We start from the raw sequence: 14,745 nt of genomic DNA, 5'->3' as shown, positions 1-14,745 counted from the left end.
CTGAGCTTTGGAAGGGCGGTGTAGAAATTGAATGAGTGAATTACTCTGCTTTCGCTATATTATTTTCTACCTTCACAATTCCACTTATTACTCTGTTTATAGTACACCTTGCCTTAGGCTGTTTATTGCTCACATTGTCTTCTAAATCTGTAATCTTGATCCTGTTGCATTCTTCATTGGATGTCATATTCTCTCTCTCTCTCTCTCTCTCTCTGTGTGTGTGTGTGTGTGTGTGTGTCAAGGCAAGAGACCTTGGGAGGTGTTTTGCCATTGCCTGTCTCTGCGTACCCACCCTGGATTGCATTGGAGGTCTCCTATCCAAATACTAGCCAGGGCCGACCCTGCTGAGCTTCCAAGATCTGACAAGATGGGGCTAGCCTAGGGCGCCATCCAGGTCAGAGCTACATTGTTCTGTGATCTGCCTTGAGTCTTAGTGAGAGAGATGATCTATAAATACAGCAAATATGTTAAAAAATTAAATAGCTTGTGCAGGATGGGCTGAAGCTACTCAAAAAGATCCCAGTGCACAAGGTGTGTGTGTGTGTGTGATTTTCACAGGTTTTCCCCAGCAGCCGTCTAACCCCCCAACCTCCCTGATGCTCCTGAAGGTCCCCTAGAAGCAGTATGGGGGAGGGGCATTTCTGGTGGCAGTGGGAGGGAGGGAGTCATGCTTCTGAGCATGGACATCCTTCAGTTCATGAAACTTTTAAATGGGATCCAACCCATTTTCCTGAGTGTCAAGAGCATCTCTCTCTTTAACCTGATCATATTATTAAATGAATAGTGGACAAACAAGCCCCTGCCTTACAGTTAGCAGCCGTGTTCCCAAAAATCTCTGAAGGGGCCCATTATGATGTTGAACTGCTCTCATTACTGTGTTAAATTAAAATTTTGAACAGGAGAAGCACAAAGCTGAATCAATTCTGAATTAAAATCTAAACACGGTTACGGCAAAAGAAAACTTGAGGGAGCTCCCAGGTTCCTGTGCATGAAAAACACTTAACATTTCATTTTACTACATCATCCCATTGGAATTGCATTGCTAACAGATCCAATTTTGACTGTCTGTTAGTTAAACTTTGAATAAAATTTAAAGCTGTCTCAGCAGACTGACAGATGCTTCATTCCCCTTGCCTTTTCTTCCCCCGGCCGAAGAGGGCAGCCCCATTGGCACCAGTAGCAAACTGGGACATTTGGAAGAGGAACCAGAAACAGAACAGCACCAGATGGAATTTCAAATTTCCTGATTTTCAGAGCAGCTGTTCCAAGCAGGTGTGCACCTCGGGGCTGTGCCAAAGGGTCCATTTTGGGAGTTCATTAGGGAAGCAGGTAACAGTGGGAAGAGGAGTAGGATACGAATATTTAGTCTGAACTGCTTGTGTGTATTAGAGAGACTTGCTTAACAGTTTATACAGATAAACAGCAACTGATTGGCATAATGAGAATCAGGCATTTGGAAACACTTCAAAGATGGGAGGCCCCGGTGTGCAGCAGCCAGGGCATTCTGCAGAAGACAAGCCCAGAGCTTGGGATGGGACTGTTAGTTTCATTTATGCTAATTGGAAGAACTCTTAATATTGTTGACAGTGTTCCAGCATCCCCACTGGCTTGCTGATGATTTGCCCGACTTGCACAGTGGGAATTTTGTTTGTGGAAGGACTGCAAGCCCCTGCCGTGGCGGCATATACTGCAAGCGACACTCATCTGAAGCTCAAGAGAAGCAAGCAAGCTCTTTGTAGCTAGGCCTTCCATTTACCCGCTTGGGGCAGGGAATTACCTGCCCCTACCCCAGTTTCCTGCCCCTGAGAAACTGAGGCGCAATGCCCTCTCCATAGGAATTTTCCCCCATGTCTCTATGGTAAAGAGAGGTCAGTTGCTGAGTGTTCAACAGCTGTCACTGAGAAGGAGAAGTTTGGTCTCTGACCAGTCTTTGAGAATTCTTGGAACAGTCCACAAGCATGTAGATGTTGCTACCTGAGACCATTTCAGTCTTAAGGATTTCAGGAATCCAACTGCGCATAAGCAGAGATTACACTATGTACAATCATCTCAATGCAAACACTGTTTTGTGTGAACAGAACCACTCACGTATTTCAGCAAATTTGGAAGCCCAGATTTTTGAGGAAATTTAAAAGGGGGCAATGAAGAGTTCTTAGGAGACCACCAAGAAAGTCCAGGGTTGCTATGCAGAGGCAGATAATGGCCGACTACCTCTGAATGTCTCTTGCCTTGAAAACTACAGAGTCACCATGTTGGCTGCAACTTGGCAGCACTTTCCACCACCACCACCACCACCACAACCACCAATGTACCACTTTGATTAGGAAGCAAAGCCCAGCAATTCAGAACTGCAAAGTCCAAGGAGGATGAGAATTTTGGAAACATTCCTAATTTTTCCTTTAACAGATCTTTGTGACTTAAACAGTTGCCATTACAGGCTAAAATTCACCAAGTGCATCACTGCCTCTTCATATCTGGAAAAGCAGAAACAACAGAATTTCTGGCAAGGTGGGCATCTGTTGATTAAGGAAGAAGAGGGGAAGGGGGGCTGTTATCTGTTGGGGGCGAGTCATCAACCTTGGGAACCTGGCATGGCAAAATGAACGGCTTAACAAAGCATGCCTATAATGAGGGTGGTGGGGGGAATACGGCAAAACTTCTTTGTATTCCTTCAGTGGTACTGTTTGTTGATGCAGCACTAAATTAAGTCCTATTAATTCATTGTGAAAACAAGCCTTAGAGAGTAGTAGAGAATTTACAGTTTCTTCTTCTGAATTAGCAACACATAGTGGCAATTTATTTTAAGAAGATCTAACACTAACTTGGAAAGGGAGGAAATATTTCCAGATATAATGTACCAGTTGCAATTATATGTCCCAATACAATTTAAAGGAAAGCTCCACTGGCTGCAATCCTAAGAACACTTTCCTGGGAGTAAGCCTTAGTGAATCAAATGGGATTAACTTCAGGTAGAACTGCTGAGAGTTGCTTAATATCACTACAGGGAAAAAGTGATAGCACCATATAGGGCCAGCAATAATGTAGGCCTGACCCAGGCTCCAGATGAGACCCCCCTCCTTACTTAATTAGTGTTGTGTACTCCTAGTCCAAAGGAGTGGGATGGGCAGTTAACAGAACAAATGACACAAACCCTGAGGTGTGAACCCCCCCCCCCGCCTCAGCTAGATAGCTGCTACCGGTCCCTTTGACTACCCAAACAGTCAGAAGCCAAGGGGCAAGCCTCTGACATTCCTGGGATTAAAGTCAAGAAAGTCACCACTGCAAGGTAGGACACTTGCAAAGTGAGTTTCCCCAGAAAACAGTTAACTTGGTAGCCAGAGCCAATCCAGGTACTAGAATTAGACTGAAGCCTCTTGAACTGAAAGACACCACAAAAGTATAATTAACATTATTTATTAAAATTGTGCAAGGAATATGAATAAAAAATTAACAGTGAGGATAAAAAAAAACACTCTAGTTCAAAATGACTGCAAACATAGTAATGGCCTTGGTTCAATCCCAGATGTTGCCACACAGACTGAAGTCCTTCAGCTTTCAGAATCCACTCCTCTCCAGGAGAAATCAGGTTTCCAGTAAGCAAGACTCACCCACAGGCAGGTTCAAAGATGGAGAACAGAGAACAAAACTCGAATGAAGGGTCTGAACTATATGCCCAGAGGCCTGAGTTGGCCTGATCTTAAGCAGCCAATCAGATTAGGGTTGTGCAAAAAGGTTTTGGTAAATTTCAGGTTCGGGCTTACTGGGCCCAATTGTTTTCGGTAAACCCAGAATAAGCTGAATACCCATACCAGTAAATTTAGGTATTCAGCTTATTTCCGGGTTTACCGAAAAATTCTGGCCCATTATAGTCTATGGGGATTTTTTTGAAACTCTGGTGGGGGTCATTTTTGGAGGTAGAGCCCCCAAATTTGCAGTGTGGCTGCAAGGGACTCTCCTTGGATGGTTAGCAAAGTTTGGTGAACTTTGGGACAGGGGTCCAATTTTATGGGCTCGCAAAGAGGTTGCCCTCATCCTCCAGGCATTTGCGAACCAATCTGTCCATCGGTTTTCAGGTTCAGAAGTTCAGTGTTTCTAAGGACTGGTGGATAAAGCCGATTGCCAGGCTGGCACCTCAAAGTCTGGGGGGTCTTTTTGTATCTGGGGTCAGAGCATGATGTCCATGCAAATTAGCTTCCAAACTGAGGAAAACGGCTTAAATGCAAGACAAAGAAGGCAAATGTCATCCTGTGAACAGTCCTTTATTATGGTCATCAAAAATCTGATTCAAGAGATGGCCACGGTGCGGGGAAATGAAGCCTCTACTCGAGGCAACCTTCAGTTTCAGAGCAGGATTTCCGGGGTGTGTGTAATATCGGAGCCAGCTGAAGTCTCGACCACAGGGGCTGTCTGAAGGAGTGTTCATCCGCGCAGCTGAGAATTCTCCTTCGGAAACCTGGTGGTAGCAGTAGTCAAAGCTGGCACTTTTTAGTTGGAGGGTATATCCTTCCGGACAGGACTGGGTGAACCCCATCTTTTAAAAAACTCTTAATCTTTATCCATATTTACCCACTGAACAGTGATGGATGGATGGATGTGTGGTTGGATGTTGGTCAGACCAAGTTGGCTCCAATTACACAACCCTGACCTCAAAAGGGCCCCTACTATGGGACCCTAACAAAACCAACCAAAAAAAGAAAGAGAAAGGGAAGAAAGCAAAGAGCTGTGTCTCTGAGCAAAGGCGAATAGCCTATTCAGCTTTGGGGAGACCCCCAGGTTCCACTGTTTGGTAAACCTGAAACCCCAAAATTACTGAAATGGCTAATTTCCGGTTTATTTTTGGTTCGGGTTTATCGATATGCACAACCTAAATCAGATGCCTGGTTGATGATGGGAATTAGCTATGGAGGTCTGTTGCTAAGCATGTGACCTGGGGGTCCAAGGAATTTGTTACCGTGACCCGACTCATCTGCAGCTGAGTCCAGCCTCTCTCCACAAAGGCCCTTCTCCCACCATGATTTCATTCTGCTAATTAGATGGAATGTGTTTTTGTAGCTTCTGGTCCTTGGGAGGATGGTACACTCCCCACACCTGGTTCTCTTATCTAGGTTTCTAAAGGTCACAGCTTGCTAGGTTTCCAGCTTGAAACATTTCCATTCTTTACTAGGCCTAAAGCCTGAACCAATATTTGAAAGAACAAGGAACTGCATTAAGAGACTCAGTTTCTTGACAACTAGCACTGAAGTCAACAGAGCAAGGAAAGGCTCACCCTCCATTGTGACTGGATCTCATTCCAGCTGAGAGTAGCCCCCTCCAGCTTCTGCCTGACACTCCCACCAGATTCCACCACATACCTATGAGGTTGCCAACTGAACAAGGGAGACAGTCTCTTGAATACAGTTTTAATATGTGGAAATGGACTGTTGAAGCTTTTCATGGCACAGAACTAAAGAATATCACTTGATAATTTCTGTAGGTCAAATTGACACTAAATGGGGAGCTAGAAAGAATAGCTGAAAATGTGGCAGCCCTATCATTTATGACTGTCAGGCCTACTCGCTGTGTCTCGAATAGTTTTGTTTTCTCACAGACTTTCCTCCAAGGATTGTTCAAGGACTGTTTTCCCTAAACTGCATTCCTGTTCCCTTTGAAGCTAACTGGTGCCCGTGGGAGCTGGGATGCCTCTAGACTGTTTGAAGTAATCTCATGAGACTGTATTGCTGAACGCTTTTTTCAAAGTTCTTATATTATCAAGTGCATGCCATTTTCCCCCATTGCTGTCTTTAGATTTCTAAGCTCTGCTTGCCTGTGATACCATTAAACCAACTCTTTTGGACTACTAAGTCTCCTGGTGTGGCTTTTGGTTGTCGTTGGGATAAGTGCTTACATTAAGACAGCAATCACACCTCTCTTGTCTGTCAGGCTAGAGCCCCGGAGGGTTCGCCTGCCACTCGGATCGGAGCTAGGACGGTGCTCTCCGAATGACCTACCCGTGGCTGGAGCCCCGCGCGGTTCGCCCGGACCCGGGTGAGAGCGGATCTGCTCCCCGGGTGGTGGGTTCATACTAGGAGCCCTGGAAGGCTTTCATCCTTGGTCCTTTCCTTTAGGACCAGTGACTGATGACCCCGAGCTCGTACAGGACGTTATAGCTGAGCTACATCGAACTGATGCGGAAGTTAATCACCTGACTGGACTTGTTCGTACTCAGTGGCGTTCTCTAGCTGCAACGATCCCCTGGACGTTTGACATCGCGGATACCAGTGCCTGCCAAGACCTCCACATCCTTGACTGGTTGCTGGAAGATGCTCACTTGGCGGCGGAGGATTTACAATTGTTGACTAGCCTGTTGGCCGGACTAACTGCCAGTGAAATGCAGACTCTGACTGCGGTCCTGATCCGTCCTGCCTGGTCTTCAGACATGGCGACCCCGGTCACACCAGCCCCCGAGCTCTGCCAAGCGGAGGTGAAAGCGGTGGCCACACGGGTGGCTGCCCTTTTTCAGGGCCATACTGCAACCACTATTTCGGTGGCTGAACTCACGAAACACATGACCCCCGACTTCGGTGCTGATGCTGCGACCTTGGCAGTACAGATTCAGCCGATGTTGGATCTGACAGATCCCGCTGAACTCCTTTACACTTTGGAACAGGAGGCCCTTTCACTCGTTACCACGGAACTGACCGCCCAGTTAGAAGCCGACCAGGCCCTGGCCGAGTGCAAAAGAGCGGAGGAGCAGGCACGGGCAGCGGCTGATGCCGCGGTGAAAGCTCGGGCAGAACAGGAAGAGAGGGAACGCTTAGCTGCCGAACGGGTGCGGAGCGGCACGCGCTCCCGACAACCCGGGGGCTATGAGTTACCCCCGTTCTCCCCGTCTTTCGTCCCTTCGCGTAGCGTTAATCGCTCCCGCAGGTTGGCAGGAACTTTGCCCGAGATACCTGACGATTCCAATGAGGAGGACTTATACGGTGGGGAGTCTCTCTGGGCCTCTAATTTACGGGTCAGCCAGTCCCGCTGGCTGGCGGCACCGGCAACGAGGTGTTTTTGCTGCGAAACCAAAATCTGGACCTTATGGAGCAGGTGGCGCGCTTACAGGACCAACTGACCCTGGTACTCAGAGACAATGACCAATTACAACGGGCTCAAACTGCGCCCATTGCCCCAGCTCCCATGACACCGCAGCAGCCACCGCAGCAACCTCCGCAACAACCGCCACAGCAACCAGCTGCACCGGTGATTCCTCCTGGCGGAGGCCCCGCAGCTCCTGGCGGGGGTCCCGTTGCTCCTGGCAGAGGACCCATATTTCCTGGCGGGGGCCCCGCGGCGCCCAGCGGAGTGCCTGTTGCACCTGCCTTACCGGTACTACCGGGCGCGCCAGGGTTACCAGGAGCCCCAGTTCCCGGATACCCGCCTGCACCCCCAATGCCATGGAGACAACCAAAGTTGAAGATTACTTATGACGGCTCAGTCGAAACTTTGCCCCGTTTTTTACATCATGTGGATAGTTATATGAGAGAGCAAAGACAATTCTTCCCTACCGAAGATAGCCGCATTCGTTTCGTTGCCTTCCTGCTAACGGAAAAAGCGGCCGATTGGATGATTCTCCAGTTCGATACGCGATCCTGCTCCATTCGCTCCCTCAACAATTTCATGTTTGCCTTGAGAAGGCGCTTTGAGGATCCCTTCATGGGAGAGAGAGCCAAAGCGGAACTTTTGCAACTCAGGCAAGGCTCCTCTCCAGTTTGGGAATTCGCAGATGAATTCCAACGACTCGCGAGTAAAGTAGTGGAGTGGCCTGAAGCTACCCTTATCCACTACTTCCGAGAAGCTTTGCACCCAGACATTTTGAACTGGTCTTATATGCGAGGCGACCCAGATACCCTGGAGGATTGGATTCTACTGGCGGAAGAAGTAGAAAGTCACCGACAGTTCGTTTCCCTGGTTCGAAATCGGGCCAAAGAGAGGGGCAGTCAAAAACCTCCCCCCAAACCTTCGACTCTCAACCCACGGAGACCAACCCGACTCCCTCTGGATCGCGAGTCCCGATTCCAGAGAGGAGCCTGACTCGTTTGTGGTGTTATGGGCCACTTTGCAGCAGCTTGTCCTCAATGTCCAGAGCCCACTCGATTGGGCGTACCGCCTCAAGCTCGAAGACGAGCTCAATGCAGAGGCACCGCGGCCACCCGCAGCTCAGCGCCGGGACGACCCACACCCTCTGCACATCACGTCGGAGAATCGTCTAGTCTCCCTGCACCCATCGACCCCGTAGTGTCCCAGATTACAAGTGCCCCAGTGGGGGACAGCTCTCCTTCTTCCGACGAAGATCATCAATGGAATTCCCCAGGTCTAAATCTGGAATCTCCTCTTGACCTGTCAAAAAACGGACACGGTCTGTGGTGAGTGGAGCGTCCCCACAGACCCCTGCGGAAACTCCTGCAAAACCCAAGGCTCCTGTCATGGTGAGTGAAGTCGAAAATACTGTGTATGTGGACGTAGTGTTACAACACTATAAAAAGGGCCCCCAGTTACATGTCAAAGCACTTGTAGATTCCGGCTGCGGGCGCTCTTTAATCAATGAGGCCACAATTACAGCTCTACAAGTCAAATCCGAAAACCTACCGGCTCCCGTCCAATTCGCCCAAATGGACGGTAGCCACTTTAAAGGGGGGGGCGGTCAACCGTCGCACACGGGGAGTAGCGATGGGCATCAGTTCCCATTGGGAGCAGATAGACTTTACCATTGCTCCAGTCCGTTACGAGGTCATTTTGAGAATTAACTGGCTCAAAGGGCACAGTCCTTCCATAGACTGGGAGGCTGACACTATTGCCTTTACCAACCCTAAGTGTGACCAACATCGACACGAGGTGGCGGTTGCTCCTCCACCCGCCTCAGCCTTAACCTCCGATGCTCTACCGTCGACCCAATTACCCGAGGTATACCGAGACTTTGAGGATGTTTTTGATGTAAAAGAATATGATGCATTACCCCCCCCCCTCCACCGTACTACGGACTGTGCAATTGAAGTGGTGGGAGACTGCAAACTGACTAAAAGCAAGATTTACCCTATGAGTGTTTCCGAACGCGCCATGCTGCGAGACTTTTTAGACAAAAATCTTGCTCGGGGGTTCATTCGGCAGTCAACCGCTCCCAACTCAGCCCCTGCTTTCTTTGTCCACAAGAAGACGGGTGACTTGCGCCTGTGCATTGACTTTCGAAAACTCAACGCAGTCACCCAAGCCAACGCCTACCCCATCCCGCTGATCTTGGACATCTTGGGACAACTAAGGGAGGGGCGCATTTTCACCAAACTGGACTTGGTTGAAGCTTATTACTGGGTCCAGATTCATGACGGGGATGAACCCCTCACAGCCTTCTCTAGCTGCTTCAGAATGTAAGAATTTCTGGTGATGCCTTTTGGGTTAAAAGGGGCCCCGGGGGTCTTCATGCAACTCATTAACGAGGTCCTCCATGATTTATTATATCGGGGCGTGGTGGTTTATCTCGATGATATCCTTATTTACTCTAATTCTATGGATGAACATATTACTCTAGTCAGAGAAGTGTTCCAGCGTCTCAGAAACAATCAGCTCTACGCTAAGTTGTCTAAGTGTGAGTTCCACCAAGATCAATTAACCTTCTTGGGATACATAGTTTCACATCAGGGCCTCACCATGGACCCTGCTAAGATACAATCTGTACTTGATTGGGCTCCTCCCTCCACCCGCAAGCAGGTGCAGCAGTTTCTCGGCTTCGCCAGTTTTTACCGTGGTTTCATTCCCAACTTTGCTCAAGTGGCACTGCCACTCACCGACCTCCTTAAGACTAAGGGTAAAGGGTTCTCTGCCACGTTGCCCACCGCCAAGGTGCATTGGACAGATCAATGTCAAACTGCCTTTACAACTCTCAAGCAGCTTTTCACTTCTGAACCTGTGCTGCAGCATCCCGATCCAAACCAAATGTTTATTGTGCAAGTAGATGCGTCTGACGTAGCTATGGGGGGCTCTTTTGCAAAGGGGACTAGACGGTCTTCTTCGCCCCTGTGCTTATTTTTCAAAAAAAATTGCGCACTCTCAACTAAACTGGCCAATTTGGGAAAAGGAAGCTGCAGCCGTCCATCATGCCCTCACTACGTGGAGGCAGTTCCTGGAAGGTTCCAGGGCCCCCTTTGAAGTCTGGACCGATCACAAAAATCTAGAGGCCCTCACAGGGGCCCACAAACTGTCCACAAAACAACAACGTTGGGCTGACTTCTTTGCTCAATTCCGTTTTGTGCTCAAGCATGTGCCTGGAAAGCAAAACGTGCTAGCTGATGCTCTTTCCAGGCTTCCCCAGTATCCGGTGAAACTCGACCGTCCTATGGTCTCCTTATTCACCCCAGCGCAAAGGGGAGCTCTACCCGTTCTAGCTGTACAGACTCGGTCCCAAACTCTGCTCCAGTCCCAGCCCCAAGCAACGGACAGCAGAGCATCTGTCAAGAGGGAACTAACTCCCTCATCGGACCCACCATCCCTCCCCTCCACCCCATCGCCACTGCCAGCAGCTCCTGCTTCACCCCCCTCTACAGGGGGGGGTGATCCTGTCCAGCTCCTTCCTGGACTCTCTTCGTACTCAGTGCCTATCTGAACGCACTACTCAGGCACTGCCCTCGGGCCTGCTAGAACTGGGTGGTTATTGGTACAAAGACTCGAAATTATATGTGCCTAAAACACTTCGGGAAAGAGGTCCTGCAAATGGCCCATGGAGCCAAAATGGCAGGACACTTCGGATTCTTAAAAACCCTTCACTTGTTGCGCAGGCAATTTTGGTGGGCAGGCAAGCGTACTGACGTGGATTCCTTCGTTCGCAGCTGCCCCATCTGTGCCACTGTCAAACGATCCCAAGGCAAACCCCCTGGACTGTTGCAACCACTGGAGGTTCCCACCAAGCCCTGAAAAGTAATTGCTATGAATTTTATGACTGATCTCCCGCTCAGCGAAGAAAAAACTGTTCTGTGGGTTATTACTGACTTGTTTTCCAAACAGGTGCATCTAGTTCCGTGTGCAGGCATACCCTCAGCCCCGAAGTTGGCCCGCCTCTTTATGTCACATGTTGTCCGTTTACATTCCTTTCCGCGTAAGATAATAAGCGACCGCGGGGGGACCTACGTAGCTAAGTTTTGGAAAGCCTTTCTCAAGTTGGTGGGGGTAGAACAGGGTTTGTCTAGTGCCTTTCACCCCCAAACGGATGGACAAACTGAACGTGTAAATGCTGTACTGGAATATTATGTGCGTTGTTATGTCAACTATCACCAAGATGATTGGGTTGAACTATTGCCTTTTGCTGAGTATGCCTACAATAATGCTGTGCACCAATCTACAGGTTTTAGTCTGTATTATGCTGTGTATGATCAAGATTTCAGTCCTATTGGTCATGTTGATGTTGCGGGGGAGGAGAGAAGTGATGATGTAGCTTCTTGGGCTCGAGCTATCCATACCACCTGGCTCTGGCTGGTAAAAAATTTAGAAAGGGCCAAACACAAATATAAAGCTCAAGCAGATAAACATTGCTCTCCCAGCAAAGACTTCGAGATTGGTGACTTAGTGTACCTATCCAGCAAAAATCCACCCAGCCGTGTGATAAGCTCAGTGCCAAGTACGTGGGGCCGTATCCCATTGCTCGACTGATTAACCCAGTCACTGTAGAACTGACCCTCCCTAAAACCTTGAGGTGCATCCATCCTGTCTTCCATGTCAGCCTCCTCAAGCCTCATGTTGCCGCCTCAGATTGGCACCCGGAACTGCCTCCTGAACAGCCGGTGATGGTGGGGGGGGGGAGAGAGCATTTTGAAGCGTCAAAGATCCTGGACTCTCATATGCGTCACGGCTCTCTGCAATACTTGGTTCGTTGGAAACACTTCCCCCCTGCCTATGATGAATGGGTTCGTGCACGGGATGTCTCTGCCCCGCACCTAGTGCGCGCCTTTCACACCGCCTACCCCCATAAGCCGTCCCCCTTGCAGGACGGGAGGGGGCCCTAAGGGGGGCAGAATATCAGGCCTACTCGCTATGTCTCGAATAGTTTCGTTTTCTCATAGACTTTCCTCCAAGGATTGTTCAAGGACTGTTTTCCCTAAACTGCATTCCTGTTCCCTTTGAAGCTAGCTGGTGCCCGTGGGAGCTGGGATGCCTCTAGACTGTTTGAAATAATCTCATGAGACTGTATTGCTGAACGCTTTTTTCAAAGTTCTTATATTATCAAGTGCATGCCGTTTTCCCCCATTGCTGTCTTTGGATTTCTAAGCTCTGCTTGCCTGTGATACCATTAAACCAACTCTTTTGGACTACTAAGTCTCCTGGTGTGGCTTTTGGTTGTCGTTGGGACAAGTGCTTACAATGACCGCCCAAAACATCTATTTTATTTCTAAAATGTCTTAAACCTCCCCTTAAATATAATGCAAACCACTATATTTCACGCTTGCAGGCCAAGCTGGGTCCCTTATGCCACCTCAGCCTTTGATGAAGATCACTGATGTCCACCCCATGTTTCAGACCTGCTCAACAACAGCAGCTGTTATTACTGTTGTTGTTGTTATATCAAACTGTTCACCATGGCTCAAGGTGGCTTACAATGCATAAGTTAAATGTCAAACAACAATATAATTCCAACTTACCCCCCCCACACACACACACACAGAATAAAACTATCACTGGCAAGGCCATTAGAAGGAAGTCAGGAAGCAGACAGGAATTCCCTTTGCTGTGTTTTGGATACAGCTTGCTACAAAAACGTGCAACATATTGTATAAAAGAGGAACTAAAATTTACAGAATTATACTACTGTGGACAGTTTAATGTATCTGAAACACAGTTTCTGCTTCTATTATTCTAGATGTATTGTTATTCCCTCAAATTTTATTTGCTATAAATCACTGACAGTACAATTAACTTCAATGGACTAGAAAGGCGTAATTCTACTTAGGATAGCCTTGTGAGACTACTTCTGGTGAAGAGGTCTTTTGATGGTTCGGTCACCACAAAGATGCTTCCCAGCTACTCTTTGTTTGCATTTCTCTCCAGATTATGGGGTTGCAAATTATTTGGTCTTGTTTCCAAAGCAGAACCAATAAATTAGGGATACTCTGTTGTTTAGTACTTTTTTTATTCAAACATTTAACCGAGCACTCTAATGTGCCTTTAGTGCAACTTTCAGTCCTTTAGTGCAACTTTCAGTCCCTTCACAGTTCATTTGCACCCCCTTCCCCTCTGCCTGGCCAATGTGCACTTGCACATCAATAAAACATGGATAATTATGATGATTGCAGCAAGATTTTTAATGTGGTGTTCCACCAGTATGTGGAGCTCCTCTGGAGCTCAGTAAAACACCACAACAAAATAAATGTGATGTAGGGCTGTTTAAAAAGAAATTCAGTAAAATTCAGATTCGGCAAAATTTGGCCCGTTTTGATTCAGGCCATGCCGAAGTCCGAACTTCCCTGCTTCGGATCCCCAAAATTCGAGCGAGATCCGGAGTTCAGGGGAAAATTCAGGGGGGGCGGCGCCTTCACGGGGCTTCCCTGAAGGTGCGCGGAGGGGGGGTGGAACAGATTTGTGCCTCCCGGCGGGAGGTGGAGCGTGGAACACTGTGCCGGGAGGCACAGATCTGTTTAAAGACCCCCCGCGCGCCTTCCCGGGAGTCCCCGGGAAGAGAGGCGGGGGGTCTTTACACCCCTCTGCGCTTCCTGCGCAGATAGCACAGAGGGGCTTGACAACCCACCGTCCGAGTCCCAGGAAGGCGGGCGGTGGGTTGTCAAGCCCCTCTGCGCTGTCTGCGCAGGCAGCGCAGAGGGGTGTAAAGACCCCCCGCATCTCTTCCCGGCCGGGAGGCACATATCTTTTCCACGCCCCACCGCCCGCCTTCCCGGGAGTCCCGGGAAGAGAGGCGGGGGTCTTTAAACCCCTCTGCGCGCGGGGTGTGTGTGTGTGGAGCAGCTATGTGCCTCCCGGCCGGGAGGCACAAATCTGTTTAAAGGGCCCTCCCCGCACCTTCATGGAAGCCCCGTGAAGGCACGGGGGGACCCCGAATCTGCCAAATTTATTCGCCAAACCCCCGAAGTCGGCGAACTCGGCTCCCCCGTTTCCCGCCTTTTTTGAGTTCAGTTCGTCCTGAACCGAAAAACATCCGATTCGGGGGAAATTCAGCTGTTTTTCGGTTCAGGACGAACTGAATCAACAGCCCTAATGTGATGCAATCATACATATGGTCACACCAAGATTGCTTTTTTAAATCAACCCCCATGTGCACATCATTGATGAGGAGGGCAGAAAGATTGATATGATTTTTATAGGTTAGGAAACTGACAAGCAAAATTCTACCATCTGTGCAAAAGTATACCCGAACATTTGCTCTTGGTCTCATTGACACTCATGTCCTGGTCATGGAATGGAGCGAGCAGTAAGCAAAATGCCTTAGAAGATTTACACAGGTGAGGAACACAACGGTCCTTGTTAAATTACTAGCATGGCTAGAAAGATTTGTGTTCTCTGCAGGAGTTGGACAAGATCAGTATGTTCCAACATATGTTTTTAATTCTTCCCAGTTTTCTCACATGTGTCCCCTGAGACCTCTTTTATGGGGGATTTTTTCACTTCAAGGTTACAAAGCCAACTGCTTTCCTCTACATAAAGAGATGCTTTGAACCAGCATCCTGGTCTATTACAAAAATTGCTCCTGCAGGAAGGAATCAGTAAAAGATGGTTCCAGTTTCATTCATA

This window comes from Euleptes europaea, chromosome 19, assembly GCF_029931775.1.
Source record: "Euleptes europaea isolate rEulEur1 chromosome 19, rEulEur1.hap1, whole genome shotgun sequence".
Classification (NCBI taxonomy): domain Eukaryota; kingdom Metazoa; phylum Chordata; class Lepidosauria; order Squamata; family Sphaerodactylidae; genus Euleptes; species Euleptes europaea.
Note: the sequence above shows the minus strand (reverse complement) of the source record.